This window comes from Canis aureus, chromosome 1 (assembly GCF_053574225.1).
Source record: "Canis aureus isolate CA01 chromosome 1, VMU_Caureus_v.1.0, whole genome shotgun sequence".
NCBI lineage: Eukaryota > Metazoa > Chordata > Mammalia > Carnivora > Canidae > Canis > Canis aureus.
This window is the reverse complement of record NC_135611.1, coordinates 85387894-85402345: the sequence shown is the minus strand read 5'-3', so window position 1 is coordinate 85402345 and position 14452 is coordinate 85387894. Positions and strand designations below refer to the sequence as shown.

The window sequence follows — 14452 nt, the reverse complement described above, 5'->3', positions numbered from 1 at the left end:
CATAACCATATAAACACAATATCTCCTTATCTGTGATTCATTTGAAGGAACCCCCTAGTTGAGTTTTAAGTCTCTTTTCCTTCAACACTTAACCCCAGGGGCATAAATTGTGGGCTGTATCTGACCAACAGAGCACTAAATTGTTCAAGGGAAATACGGCATTCCCTTCAAGCCATCATACTGGCAGCCACTGAGGCTGTTCCCTTTGCATCTAGCTTCTGAGAGCTAATGTCTTCAAACTGTGATTGCTAGCTGTTATCATGCTCACATTATGAATCACTTTATGACATCATGTGTGAAAGTAGAATTATTTTCTTTCTACTGTTCTAATAAGGCTGGCTCTAGACCTTTGATGAAAATATAGTTAACTTGGAAACAACTCCTAATTATTTTAAAGTAATTTTATTCATGTTTGTTGTTGCTGTTGATGGTGGGCAAAGAATTATGAATTTGTTATATCCTTCACTATATATCTCTATGGATATCTATCTATCTAGTTATTTAACTTAATTCTGTTTAAAAAGTCATGGCTAAACTGGCAAGGGACTACTGAATTGAATATGTATGGACCTAGGTAGCACTTTCCTGATCCCTGACTGCTGAAGAGGACTTTCCCAAGGGAACTTTATTATTAATGAGTTGGGTAAAGGGGAAGAATCCAGATGATTCTTTTCATAAATCTATCTCCTTTACTAATAAGCATGAAGCTATCTCCCACCACAAGTGATAATTTTAAGCCCTTTCCTTAGCAGTGGTGATGGATTTGTGTTAATTCTTTCATGCTTTCTTTTCCATGTGTCTGCCCAAGGTGAGACTTACAGTCTTGGTCTCACAATGCATTATTCAAAACAAATGGACCAAATAGAGCCTACTTTTACTGCAGAGATGACAAAGGGGACATGTCCTAACATGTGACTTATGACCTATACCCACTTCTCTTCCTTTCCTCTGAGAATGTTATATAAAGAAATAAAGAACATAATGAAAAAATTAAAGAAGATTATGGGAGCAAGAAGGATGCTTATTAATTCAGGTATACAAGAATTATTTATTGAGGGCTTTCAGCAGGTATTTACTATATATCAATAGTCACCAGTTGATAAGTCTTTCTACTCTTGAGACTATGAACTTTTGAAAGCAAAAATTATATGTCTTATTTATATTGATTTATATTGGTATTTCCAGCATTGAACACAGCATGCAAAACTGGGGGCTTGATGCATTTCAGTTGAATGAATTGTGATTAGGCACCATGAGAATATAATGATTAGTTCTGTGCCTATTTATGATAAATAACACTCTAATTTAGGAGCTGGGATAAAGAACAAAGGAAAGAAGTGAGAAACTTTACAAGAATAGCTAGTATATGGTATAAGATTGATGAATCATTCATTCATTTTTCTCAGTTTGATTTTCTCCAGAAGACCTTGAGACCAGGGTTCAGTACAGTAGTTTATTGCTTAGGAGGTGCTTTCAGGCAATATTAGAAGGAGGAAGTAGGAAAGTTATACAAAGACAGTCAATAAAAGGAGACATTATCAAGCAAACACTCACTGTGGATAAATGGAGCTTAATCCCAATGGGGAGCTCTGGGAGATAAATACAAACATCTCAGAGTCATGCCCTTAATGGCTAAGGGAGCTGGAGCATTCATGCACTGACTCTTACTACTGCTTGGTTGGGAGTGCTCTTGGGGATGTTAATTCCCTGGTACTTCTCACCTGCAGTGGCAGGTGAAGATCATGATGCTCTGAGGCCAGAGATTATTTTCAGTTGAAGAATGCAACTGTTAGAAGTTGGAAGTAAGGTTAGTATGCAGAGCCCAACAGAAAACACATCCCTTTGTCAGTATTATTTTTAAAATAAATAAACTATTATTTTTCTTTACATTTGTGTGTATTACAGTTGAACCTCGAACAACATGGTTTGAAGTGTGCAGGTCCACTGATGCATGTATATTTTCCCAGTTCTGTACTGTAAATGTACTTTCTCTTCCTTATGATTTTCTCAATAACACTTTCTTTTATCTGGCTTACTTTAATGTAAAAATACAGTATATAATATATATAACATGCAAAATATATGTTAATAGACTGTGTATGGTATTGGTAAGGCTTCTGGTCAACAGCAGGCTATTAGTAGTTAAGTTTTTAGGGACTCAAAAATTATACATAAAGTTTTAACAGTGAGGGGGTCAGTGCCCCCAACCCCTGAATTGTTCAAGGGTCAACTGTATTATCAATGTTTTTTTTTATTACTATAACATAAATACTTTTCCAATTTCTTGGACCCAACTTCTAACTACTTAATGAATTGGGAGGTATTAATTTTGGCTTTGATGCACACAGAAGTATTACTAAACATTAAGGGTGTCATGAACCAAGAAAGTTTGAGAACCACTAACCTACCTCTTCTTTCTATGGGCTGTAGGAGTCTGTAAGAAGAGACCTACCTTCTTCTTCTTCTTCTTTTTTTTTTTTAAGATTTTATATATTTATTCATGACAGACACAGAGAGAGGCAGAGGGAGAAGCAGGTTCCATGCAGGGAGCCCGACACGGGACTCGATCCTGGGTCTCCAGGATCACTCCTTAGGCTGAAGGCAGTGCTAAACTGCTGAGCCACCCGGGCTGCCCCAGACCTACCTTCTGCACACTAAAGTCATTTGGGATTTCAGAAGCAGGAGAAACCTCACATGACTATGTCCACAGTACATCTCTGTATAAATGGCAAACATATATCATATGTTGATGAGTTCTATATTCCTGGTAATGGAATATAAGTTTTATGGAAACTTATATGTGGCCAAAATTTTCCGTATGTTGTCTCTGGACCTTCAAACACCCAGGCCCATGGATTTCAGAAAAGTTTCCTTATTCTTCCCTTGGTATTTTTGCTCAGATTAAATAAGAAGCTAGTTTTGGCTTGCAATCTTGCTGTTTTTACATTGTCTTTTAAATAGCTTGTAAACAAATGTCTAGCCAGTCAAAACAAATGTGCAGGTCATTATGATAGCTGTTTCTCATCTTCATTGATTCATTCTATAATTCTGAATGTCTATTTTCTACATTTTGATTTGTTTACATGTTATATATTATTTTAAGTCATGAAAATAACTTCTGGAATAGACAAGAAACACATAAAAACAGAAATGAATGATTACTAAGAGAAAAAAATGAATATACAACAAAGAGGTAAAATATATAATCACAATAATCTATTTTAAAAATCTTAATAATTATAGGTCTAACATAATAATGCCTACTGAATACTTATCATACATAGACCCTACGTGGTTTACACATATGTAAACATTTCATCCTAACAGCATCCTGATGATGGGGATTCTACTCTTATTCTATTTGGGTTATATCTAGCCTCTTGCAAATTATGCTGGTGTTTCATTATATTCTCTGGGGGTTTTACTGCGTAATGCATGGAGTTCTGACTTCTAAATGCCACACTTTGCTTCTCTTTGTCCAGTGGCTTTTTGTTAGCTGGAGCTAGGTCTGCCTTCTTGCACAGCAGAATGAAAGTACAGGAGAATTAACACAACCTGTCAGTAGCACCCTTCACTACTGTTTCCTTGGATAATGTTCCAAGTACCCTAATTGCTCTCAAATCCTTATTTCAGGGTTGGCTTCTGGAAGAACCCAAATGAAGACACATCTGTACATTCACTTGTACTTCCATATACACTTAGATATAAAGCTGCCTTAAATTGGGGGAAAAATAAAATAGATAGATAGATAGATAGATAGATAGATAGATAGATAGATAGACAGATAGATATTTGGGACTGAGATAGTATGATCTCAGTATTGCATGGAGTGCCTCAGAAGGAGGTGTAGGAGATTAGAATGGACTGCATCTTATGGAAAGGCACTAACAATATAGACTCAAATTATGACAAGGAGTCAAATCTGTTTTAGTTCTTAGAGAAAACAGAGGAAGGCAGAGGTGACAGCAGTGCACAAAATCACGGCTGCGCAATGTGCAGTCACTCATCAGAGACTGAAGAATAGTAAAAATAATCTGCTATTTATTGACTCTGGGTTTTCTCCCATCAGTTGGCAAAATGATGCAGGGAGACCATTAGTAAATTATTTGAGTCTGATGTGCTGGGATCTGAAATGTTGGCAACTATGTTACTGTGAGGGAGGGGGGGCAGGGGTCTTCTCACTCCTCTGTAAAGCATATCCCTGCTTAAGCCCATCCATACTGAGAAGAGAAGCTGTGTCGGTCTAAGCAAAGGGTTAAGGTGATTGTCCTGTGTTTAATCATACATCAACTTTTCTTCATTCATGTTATGTCTCTCAGCTTCTGGCACTTCTAAGGATTGTGATTGACAATTAGAGTGGGTGAGAATGGAGTTTCCATCAGATCCGTAATTTATTTTGTATACTTCAACCTTTAAAAATGTTTAATTTTTTGGCTCAATTGCACTACTTGCTCTAAAGCTTCCTTTTCCTCTCTGGTTACATTTCTATTTTATGGTAACTTAAAATATTATTTTATGGTGGTGATGGTGGTAGTCATGGTGTGCGTGTGCACGTGTGTGTATTTTGGAGTAAGCTACAGATACTGTTTAATCTTTGATTGCTTGAAACTAGATATGATCTCATTTGGCAGCCTGTTCCCAACCGAATGGAAGCTGCGTGCTTCTCCACCAGAGTCATTACAGCGCATGCTGTGAGTGTGAATGTTCATTAGCATATTATGGATCTATATTTTCTGCTTAAAAAAAAAAAAAACTATGAAAAGCAATTACCCAGCACGATAAGAGCTCTGTTTTAAACCTCAATGTCTTCAGTTTCTTTTTTTTAAGTCTACCTTCCCCATACTTCTGGATATTTGTTTTTAACTAAATCGAAACATTGGATAGTCCAAGATTTCTGGCAATGGGTCATTTGTACAGAGCTGGCTCACTATGATCAGAAGGCAGGATGGGTTAGGTGAAGCTGAAGCTGCTGCCGATTATTTGATGTCTCTTTAAAGAGCAAAAAGGAAATGGAGGTTATAGAAAAGGACTGCTCTTTTTTTTTTTTTTTTTAAGGGAGAGAATGCGATGCTGTGTGGGTACAAGCAGTGGGAGGAAAGAGAAGGGAGGGAGAGGGAGAGAGAATCTTAAGCAGGCCTGATGCCAGCACTGAGTGGATGCATGCTGGATCTCAGGACACTGAGATCATGACCTGAGCCGAAATCAAGAATCGGATGCCTAATGCACTGAGCCACCCAGACACTGCTGAAAAGGACTGCTCGTGAAGGAGGAAGTGGCCCCTCTGCCATTTACTTGCTGTGGGACTTTGAGCTACTCAGTTGGCCTCTCTGAACTTTGCTTATTGTCTGCCAGGAGGATCAATGAGGTCTACCTTGCAGAGTTTTTGTGAATGGAAAAGCAGACGACATATGGTCAAAAGCTTTATGAAGAGTTCAGAGCTGAACAAATACAAAGTCATTGCTATAATTACTTATTTACCAGGTGGCAATCTACAAATTGCTTTAATGTCTATTCTTGAATTTGGATTTTGGAAATGTGCTGCAGAAAAGAAAGAGAAAGCCTCTAATGCACAGATGAGAATGCCGAGGCTATGTGAAGTGAGGCTGTTGCCAGCAGGATCAATTTTACGATTTAAGAAACCAAACAGAAGTGGCTGGCTGCTGAATTTGAGATTCAAACTTAAAATTCTTTTTAAAAGTGACTTATTCGTATGTTATTCATAAATGTATCCATGAGCTCGCACACCCAAGGAGCGAGAGAGACAAGGAGAGATTTCTGTAGTGGATTTCATTTGGAGTCCCACTGTGTCCTTTAAGATCTGGTCAGGTTTTCATCTTTGATCCTGACCTCCCCAAGACTGCCCTGCATCACCCTGTGCCTACTGCTTACGCTGGACATCTCGGCTGTTTCCAGCTTCTTCTGCGTGCCAACTCTCTATGTCTGGGGGTAGTTCCAGCGGTGTAGTGGATGATTCTGGTTATTCCCAGGTAATGACAAAGATCCTGACACATGAGACCTCTACACAGATATTTTTAAAGTGGATATTGGACAGTCTGGTTTTTCAATCGTTTTCCAGTCATTTTTTACAACCTCAGGTTTAAGGTTTTTTTTCCTTATTCATGGTCTTCTCTTTTCTCTCAAACTTTTACCTTTGACTTGATTTTGTGTTTGCCCTTATCCCTAAATTACTGCTCCTTTCCTACCTTGAGCACAATGTGAATCTTTTTTGCTTTTTTCCTCACCTTTACTCCCAGTGGCCTGTGGGGATGAACTCAGAGTAGACTATAGTCTCCACGTGGGAAGGGACAGCACCTGTCATTTCATCCCTGCATCTCCCACCCGAAGAAGGTAGCTAACATGTAGGAGATAGTGTGTATATATATATATATATGTAAAATACCTCAAAGTATTTCCCAAGAGGAATTCTAAACCAGCTTTCGAAAACCAATATCTATTGTACATATATATATTTTTTCACCCCACAACTTATTCAAACTAGATTTATAAAAATGATAATAGATTCTTAAGCAGACAGTAATGTTTTATCAAAACTGTATTTTAAACACATTTCATACTCCTTGGCACTTAATATTACTTCCCTTAAACAGAGCACTCACTACAAATTCACTGATCATTTTTTCCTGTTGCTTTTGTTTCATTTTTTCTTCGCCCTGGAGATTGCTGTTGTGCTGGTTGTGGACATATTGTGAAAACTTCATCTAAAAATTGATAAATGTGTTTAATTGGAAATTAAAACTGCTATGTTTTCATGGGCACTGGGCAGATACTTCCTTGCTAACCCTGATCCCCAGATTCTTTTTCTTTAATGTCACTCTCTGTAGAATTGCTTGATCAACGCAAAGCATGTCTCCTGATGAAAACAGACTGTTCCTCAAAGAACAAATTAAGGACTTTCAGTCCTGGAGGTAAAACACTGTGAGTTCATCATGCAGTGCTGTAAAACAAATGTGTTATGTGCCTGGCAACTCTGTCACACAATCAACAGGAAGCCTGAAATGCTGAGATGGACTGATTTGCACATTTTCATCAGGTACTTGCAAATGCAATCAAAATAAACCAATCGGATTTAAGACTTCTTGCCATGACTCAGCCTCTTGGATTTTTTTTCTCCCTTTTAACAAATCATTTATTTTGCATTAAATGGGTGAGTTGAATATTTGAAAGCTATTTCAAATTCCAAGTTCTATTTGAAGGTACAAGTGTTCTTTAATAAGAATGACTTCTCAAAGAGCAGCGTGGTGTAATGCATACAACTGAGGAATTATAATCTCTTCTTAATCCCTCTATATGCTTCTCTCTTTTCCTCTCTCTTTTTGTCATTTTGCCTACCCTTCTATCTTCAGCCTTTTCTCTCCCTTAATCTCTTTTTCCTTAGTCTCTAGTTCAAATTTTGTCCATGGTGAATGAATGCTTATGAAAAAAATTTAAAGTAGGACAAGCACTGATCTCTTGGTAAATCACTTTTATTCATTCAACAGATACTTTTTTAAAGCAAGAACTGTGTGCTATATACTCTGTTAGGTGGAATCATGATTTTCTGTAAGCCATAGTCCTTAAAAGGAATTATTTAAGTGACTGCCTCCTAAATAAAGTTCTGTTACTATAAGTAAAATGCATACCAAAAATCATAACCCACACTTTTCACTAAATTCTGTATGCCAGTGTGAGTGGTGAAGACCCACTCCTAGAAGTTTAGAGAATTTTAGGGTGGCCAAATGAGACATAGGAATTTATATCAAGTTCCATCATTTGTGAAATAGGAATCAGAAGATTTAACAATTGATTAATTTATCTGAATTAGAATTAACATATTCACAATTTTATACCTCAATTTAGGCATCCATTCATGAAGGGGTCTATCTTGACATTTTAGACAGACTCAGAGACAGGACTGTTTTAGGAGTCAGTGCCATATCAGAACCTTACATGCCTTATTTCTGTGTATTTTACATCTGCTGAGACACTACATACTATGAACCTCAGCCACAACAAGGAAAAGATATTTCTATATATAGTCAGTTCACAGTCAACAGATACCTCTGAATGAAACCCTGAGTCCTCTGCTGTAAAGTCATCTACTAGGGACCAATCTGAAGAATAAGCACTTATTATGGACTAGGTCTTAGAATAAAGTGATTGATTCATAAATGAGTCTATCTGTCCAAAATGTGATTCATAAATATATTATGGGTTAAATTGTGCCTCCTGTCCTTAATTTATATGTTGAAGTCATAATCCTCAGTACCTCAGAGTGTGACTTATTTGGAAATAGAGTCTTTGCAGATGTAAATTAATTGCGATGAGGTCATACCAGAGTAATGAGCCCCTAGTCCAATAATTGCTGTCCTTACAAAGAGCAAATTTGGACACAGAGACAGACCCTCAAATAGGGAGAAAGCCAAGTGCAGATTGGAATCATGCTGCCATAAGACAAGGAACTATCAGAAGCTGGAAGAAAGGCCTAGAACAGATCCTTCCCTGGAGTCCTCAGAGAACATGGCCCTGTGAACACAGTAATCTTGGACTTCTACTTCCAGCACTATGAGACAATAAATTTTTATTGTTTAAGCCACTTAGTTTGTGGCACTTTGTTACGGCAGTCCTAGAAAACTAATACAGTTAGTATCTGAGTCATTTTTTTTCTTAAATGAAAAAAATGAAATAATATAGTGAGAAGTTTGTGGTACCCTTCACAACTGTCATATCAGGACACTTCCATGCTTTTATATCCTCTCTGAAGCACAGCTCAGAAACAAGAATGAGATAAAGATTTGAATCTACTAATTTAAGAATAAATCAGGGTGCTAAGACTGGATGTCTTTAGGGAATTTAGATTGATAATTTATCTCCAGCAGATGAAAAATGATAAAAGCATTCAAGGTGGGTTCATTAAGTCTGAAACCAAAATCCTTCAGCAAAGTTTATGAATATCACCAGAACCCTTGAGTGTTCTAATCTCCATTTATGCTGCAGAGGTAGCTGTAAGATAAGTAAAATCTCTGGCAGCCAGGTCCTTATTGATTATGCATCAGCAAAGACTGCAAGATTTTATTTGTTCTCCCAAGTGGATTGTGAGAGCCTCATTCTAACAACATGCCTGCGCACAGCTAAATGAATCGAGCTTTTTAAAAAGTTGACAATACAAAAAAGAGATGCAGAGCCACATTTAAAGGTCTGAGAACACATCTTTGAAAATAAAATACAACAAAAAACCTAAGCTGCCAACATCTTCCACTATGCAGGGAAACAATGCAAGCAACTACATGGTTTTGAGAGAAGATAATAGAGAACGAAATAGAGCAAAACAGGAAAAAAATGTGGAAATTTAACGAATGACATTAATAAAAGTATTGTTATGTGGAAAAAAATCTGACATTTCCAGATTTTAACTACAGTACCAAACTGACCTTGGAACATGTTTGTGTAGATCAATGCAAAAATAATGCCTTTAATCTTAAATACATCAATTGCTCTTTCCATTCGCTTAATATGTTATATTATTTAATATTTATGCATACCTCTTTAGTTGCATTTTCTTATTATTTTATTTTGTAGGTAGGTAACTCGAAGCTTAGAGAAGGTTAGTATCACTCCTGGGGCCAAACAGCTAACTAGCTGGAGGTTAGATATATCCTCCAAACCAGTGCTGAGGCAATTTAATGTCCCTTTCAAGATTGGCCATTTTTCAATGGAAAAAAAAAAAAAGAGCATATTTAGTATCTACAGTAATTTCCAAAACATAACTAAACTGATTAATCACTATAACAGTGGTGTATCTAAGAATTTACATTTTTCACCTTAAATCACCTAAGGGTCAAATGATTGATTGATTTCTACGTAATTCAGTTAGGAGAACATCTGTCTTAATGTTGTTATTCATTATCATGGAAGAAATGGGAAAATTCTCCAATCCATAGAAGTCTGTGACTGGGAAGAGTACTCTGAAAATATTTTCCTGTAATGCCATCTCTACAGGTAAATGCACTGGCTTTCCTGTATTCCTGGGAAGAGAGAGCAAGATCTGGAGTTTCAGTGCTATGAATCATTTCTTTCTTTTTTTTTTTTTTGAATCATTTCTTATGTATATCTGATGAAGCTTTAATTTTTGGTTGCCAAAAACAAAATGGTCTCATTGGGGAAAATACTGCCAAGTTGGATGCCTGTCATAGTTTTGCTTTCCTTGGTATTATTAGACAAGGGTGCTATAACCAATCTGTTTCAACAGTGCCTACAGCAAACCATTTCTGCTAAGATCCTTGGTCTTAATGAACTGTACATAGCCTTGCTTTTCCATGTTCTGGAAGGGGAAAAAATATCTTCCTTAAAACAAATGGGAAGCTGATGCTAGCATTTTGAATTGATTCTTTAACTTTAAAAATGTGTCTTCTCAATATGCCCTCAAAAAAAAAAAAAAAAAGTAGAAATGAAACCATGCATGAAATCCAAACATATATACAGAGAAGAAAGTTAGCAAGTCAAGTGTTTCCCATATTGCCCATTCATGGGTTAATCACTTTAAGATATTTACTATGTCTGCATGCCATAAATATTATTGTTTACTGTATCTTAAAAAATTAATTGCCTGTTTTCTTTCAACATCTTAAAAAATCTTTTCTTTAAAAGATTTTATTTTTAAGTAATCTGTACAAACGATATGGGGCTTGAACTCACGATCCTGAGATCCTGGGCTGTATGCTCCTCCAACTGAGCCAGCCAAGCGTTCCAGGAAAAATATCCTTAAAATTTATAGGTTTTTATATGTAAGTTATGACATTAAATGTATTGCTATTAAAACAAAACAGTATTCAACTCAGTACCACTTAATGTCATTGGCCTTATAATTTTAACTCACTGGGAAATGTGTGGGGTTAACACTGCCAACTAAGTAATAGCCTCTGCACCCTAGTCAGTCCCTTGCCCAACACCACTCAGCTGGAAAACAAGTTAAACTACAAGCTATTCCAGAACTCTGATCCCCCAACTGCCTGTCCAGTTATTTCTATACTGTGTGAGTCTCATGTCTCAGGAGTTATTTCAACATCCTAAGGAAATTAACCCTTGAGTTCTCACTTTACTTCATCTCTACCTTCCCCTGCAACAATCTTTACATGAGACTGTCTCTGAATAACCTATCTCCACCGTGGTTGCTTTCTCCACTAGTCCTTCCTGAAAGATATGTCTGGTAGGAAAAATGATGTTCCTTTCTGTTCTCCCAAAACAGTTTCTTCCAAATGACTTACAGTTTTCCATATCATTGCAGTTCTGCAACTGATATATTGAAGCTTTTTTGCCTAGTTGAAACCATAGCCTATCCTTAAGATGTCATTGTTCTCTGGGTCAAAGTTATTGTTCTTTTTGGTCAACACTTTTTCACAGGTCTCATTTTTGCCACCAAAGTCTGTGATGAGCAACAGTTTTCCAGTGGTAAAGTAGATAGCTATTAAGTTTTCCAGGTCCAGGGTCAAATCGCAGTTTCCCAAACATTCAGTGAAAAGGAGGAAAGTCATTAAAAGAATAACCAAAGAAGTCCATAAGAACAAAAGACTAATTTGGAAGAAAGGTTGTGAGGCAGAGGGGTGAGTCGAAACCGGTCTGGTAAAACACAGAAAATATGGAGAAGTGAGTTAGCAAGAGAGGAAGTCGAGAATCAAGCTGATCTGTGGTGGCTCAGGAATTGAGTCCTGGTAAAGGTGGATCTAAATCATGGGATCGGATGAGAGTCTGAGTAAGTAGCAACTATACTCCTACATCTCTGCCTTTTTTTTCTAGACTTAGGCAACCATGTCACTCCAATTCCAGAAGAAGGCTGGGCAAGCAGAACTGATAGCAGAGGATGAAAAGCAGAGCTACCTACCAAACAGTGAGACATTGGATGCCTGCCTTTCCATGTATGACTCAGAACCTGGCAGCTGGGCTTGTACCTCCTGGCCAAGGGATTGGAAGATTCTTTGTGGGAAACCCAACTATCCCAACCAAGGGGCTGCCTAGAATGAAACCCACCAGTCAGATCCCCACACTCTGATGCCCACAAGGTGACAAGTCAAGCCTGGGAAAGCAGAGAATGCAATCATGCTTCCCGGAGCCTCAAGTTTAAATATGAGCAGATAGTCACGGGTGACCAAGCGTTTGCAGGAAGCCTCTGACATACATGACCAACTGATAAACACAAGTGCAAGCCACAGAAGATAACATGAAAACATTAAAGAAAACTATAATTAATATCCTCAGAGAAATTATGCTGTTTTCTTGGATTTAGGCTAGGATGCTATTTTTAGAAAAGCAATATTTAAAGTCAATAAGTATACCCTTGGAGTTCTAAAGAGATATAATGGCGGAAGACAAAAATTAATAGAAGGGGTAGAACATAAGTTGAAGATAGGAGTCAGAAACTAGTATCTCCAGCTAAAGGGGACAAGAGATGGGCTAGGGGAGAAGAGATAAGCCAAGGGCATTATTCTGACTCTACACTTGAGTGCTAGAGGGACATGGAACAGGACTGGGGCCTGTGGATGTAGAGGGGCCGGTTAAAAACTGGGATCCTGGGGATCCCTGGATGGCTCAGAGGTTTAGTGCCACCTTTGGCCCAGGGCGAAGTCCTGGGACGAGTGCCACATCAGGCTTCCTGCGCGGAGCCTGCTTCTCCCTCTGCCTGTGTCTCTGCCTCTGTCTGTGTGTCTCTCCTGAATAAATAAATAAAATCTTAAAAAAAAAAAAAAAACTGGGATCTTGTAGTCAGGGCAGGCCCTATTGACAGGATGACTTTCAGTTAAGGACATGAAAGGAATAGAGGGAGGTGACATGTATATCTGGGGAAGGCAGTTGCAGGCAAGAAGAAAGCCCCTGAATGGGAGCTGGGCTCCCCAAGTTTAAGAAACAGCAAGTAGGTCAGTGTGGCTGAAATGAAGCTGAGGGGTGGGAGAAGCTGAATGTAAAGATTAACTGTTAGTCTTAGATAGACAGCTATGAATGGAGCTTGATTAACTTTTTCTTCCATTTGGATCAGTTGTTGCCCCCTCTCCACACCGACAAGCTCACTGGGTCATTTTTTCCAGTAGAGTTTGGTGGGCAGACTGTTTAAGTCATGCATTGTTAATTATCTCCAGCCAAAGGAGAAATTGAATATAGCTTGCCACTATTATTACTTCTCCTTAAAGGCAGGTCTTTGGAGATCTCTTCTTTGATAGTATCCTAAATAGCTTTGTGTTTTCAAAACTTTTCCCCCTTTCTTGAATCATATCATTTTCCTAGAATTTTTCTAGTTTTCAACAACTAATGGCTAACAAAAGGCTGCAACTATGAGTCTATAGGCATATTTTATTTAGTATCATGGCTCAGTGCTTCAACATATTCTCAATATATGATATAGCTGATTTCATATAATCTTTCTCTTGAGTTTCTGGCTTCCATTGAATAATGGAATCTTTGGCAATACTGGGCTTATATCCCCACTGGCTACTTAACTGATAATGAGTCACATGGTTGCCTTTGTTCTGAACATGCCCCCTCCTTCCCTGCTTCTCCAAATGCCTCTAACTCCTGGAATGCTTTACTTATTGATATATTCTCTCCTGAAGACAGTTGAGTTTTCCAACTCTATCCTAGATAGACAGAGTAGACTAAAATATGAACCTGTCACATAATAAATTGGAAGATTCTATGGTTTGAACATTCATAGGAACATCCTATGGAGAGTCAATTTGAATTGTTTTGAATGTCAGTTCCCTTTATTGGAACAGAAAATTGTCTAAGGGAAAATAGCCTCTTGTAGTGTTAGTACCACAATAAGATATCACCTCACACCTGTTAGAATGGCTGCTATCAAAAAGACAAGAAATAAGCAGTGGTGAGGTTGTGGGGAAAAGGGAACCTCTGTTGGTGAGAATGTCAATTGATGTAGCCACTGTGGGAAACAGCATGGAAGTTCCTCAAGAAATTGAAAATAGAAGTACTATAGGATCCACTTCTGTCTATATACCCAAAAGAAATGAAACCAGGATCTTGAAAAGATATCTGCACTCCCATGTTTGTTTTAACATCATTCACAATAGCCATGATATGGAAACAACCTAAGTGTCCATAAATGGATGAAGTGTATGTACACAAAGGAATATTCTTCAGTCATGAGAAAGAAGGAAATCCTGCCATTTACAAGACCATGGATAGACCTCAATGGTATGATGCTAAGTGAGATAAGCCAGACAGAGAAAGAAAAATACTACATGATACCACTTACACGTGGGATCTAAAAAGACTGAACTAATAGAAACAAAGAGTAAATGGTGTTACCAGGAGCTGGAGGGTAAGGGAAATGGGGAAATACTGGTGAAAGAGTATAAACTTCCAGTTCTAAGACAAGTTATTGGAATCTAATGTACATCTTGGTGATTATAGTTAATAATACAGTATTACATACTTGAAAGTTGCTGGGAGA

General features: G+C 37.7%; 1 long non-coding RNA gene across 1 annotated transcript; it reads left to right on the top strand.

Annotated features, from left to right (window-relative positions):
• Positions 1-323: 323 nt before the first annotated feature.
• Positions 324-12240, top strand: LOC144319102 (uncharacterized). Its single transcript, XR_013385014.1, has 3 exons — positions 324-396; positions 809-1033; positions 11791-12240. It is a non-coding gene; the product is annotated as an uncharacterized LOC144319102 (long non-coding RNA).
• Positions 12241-14452: the final 2212 nt, after the last annotated feature.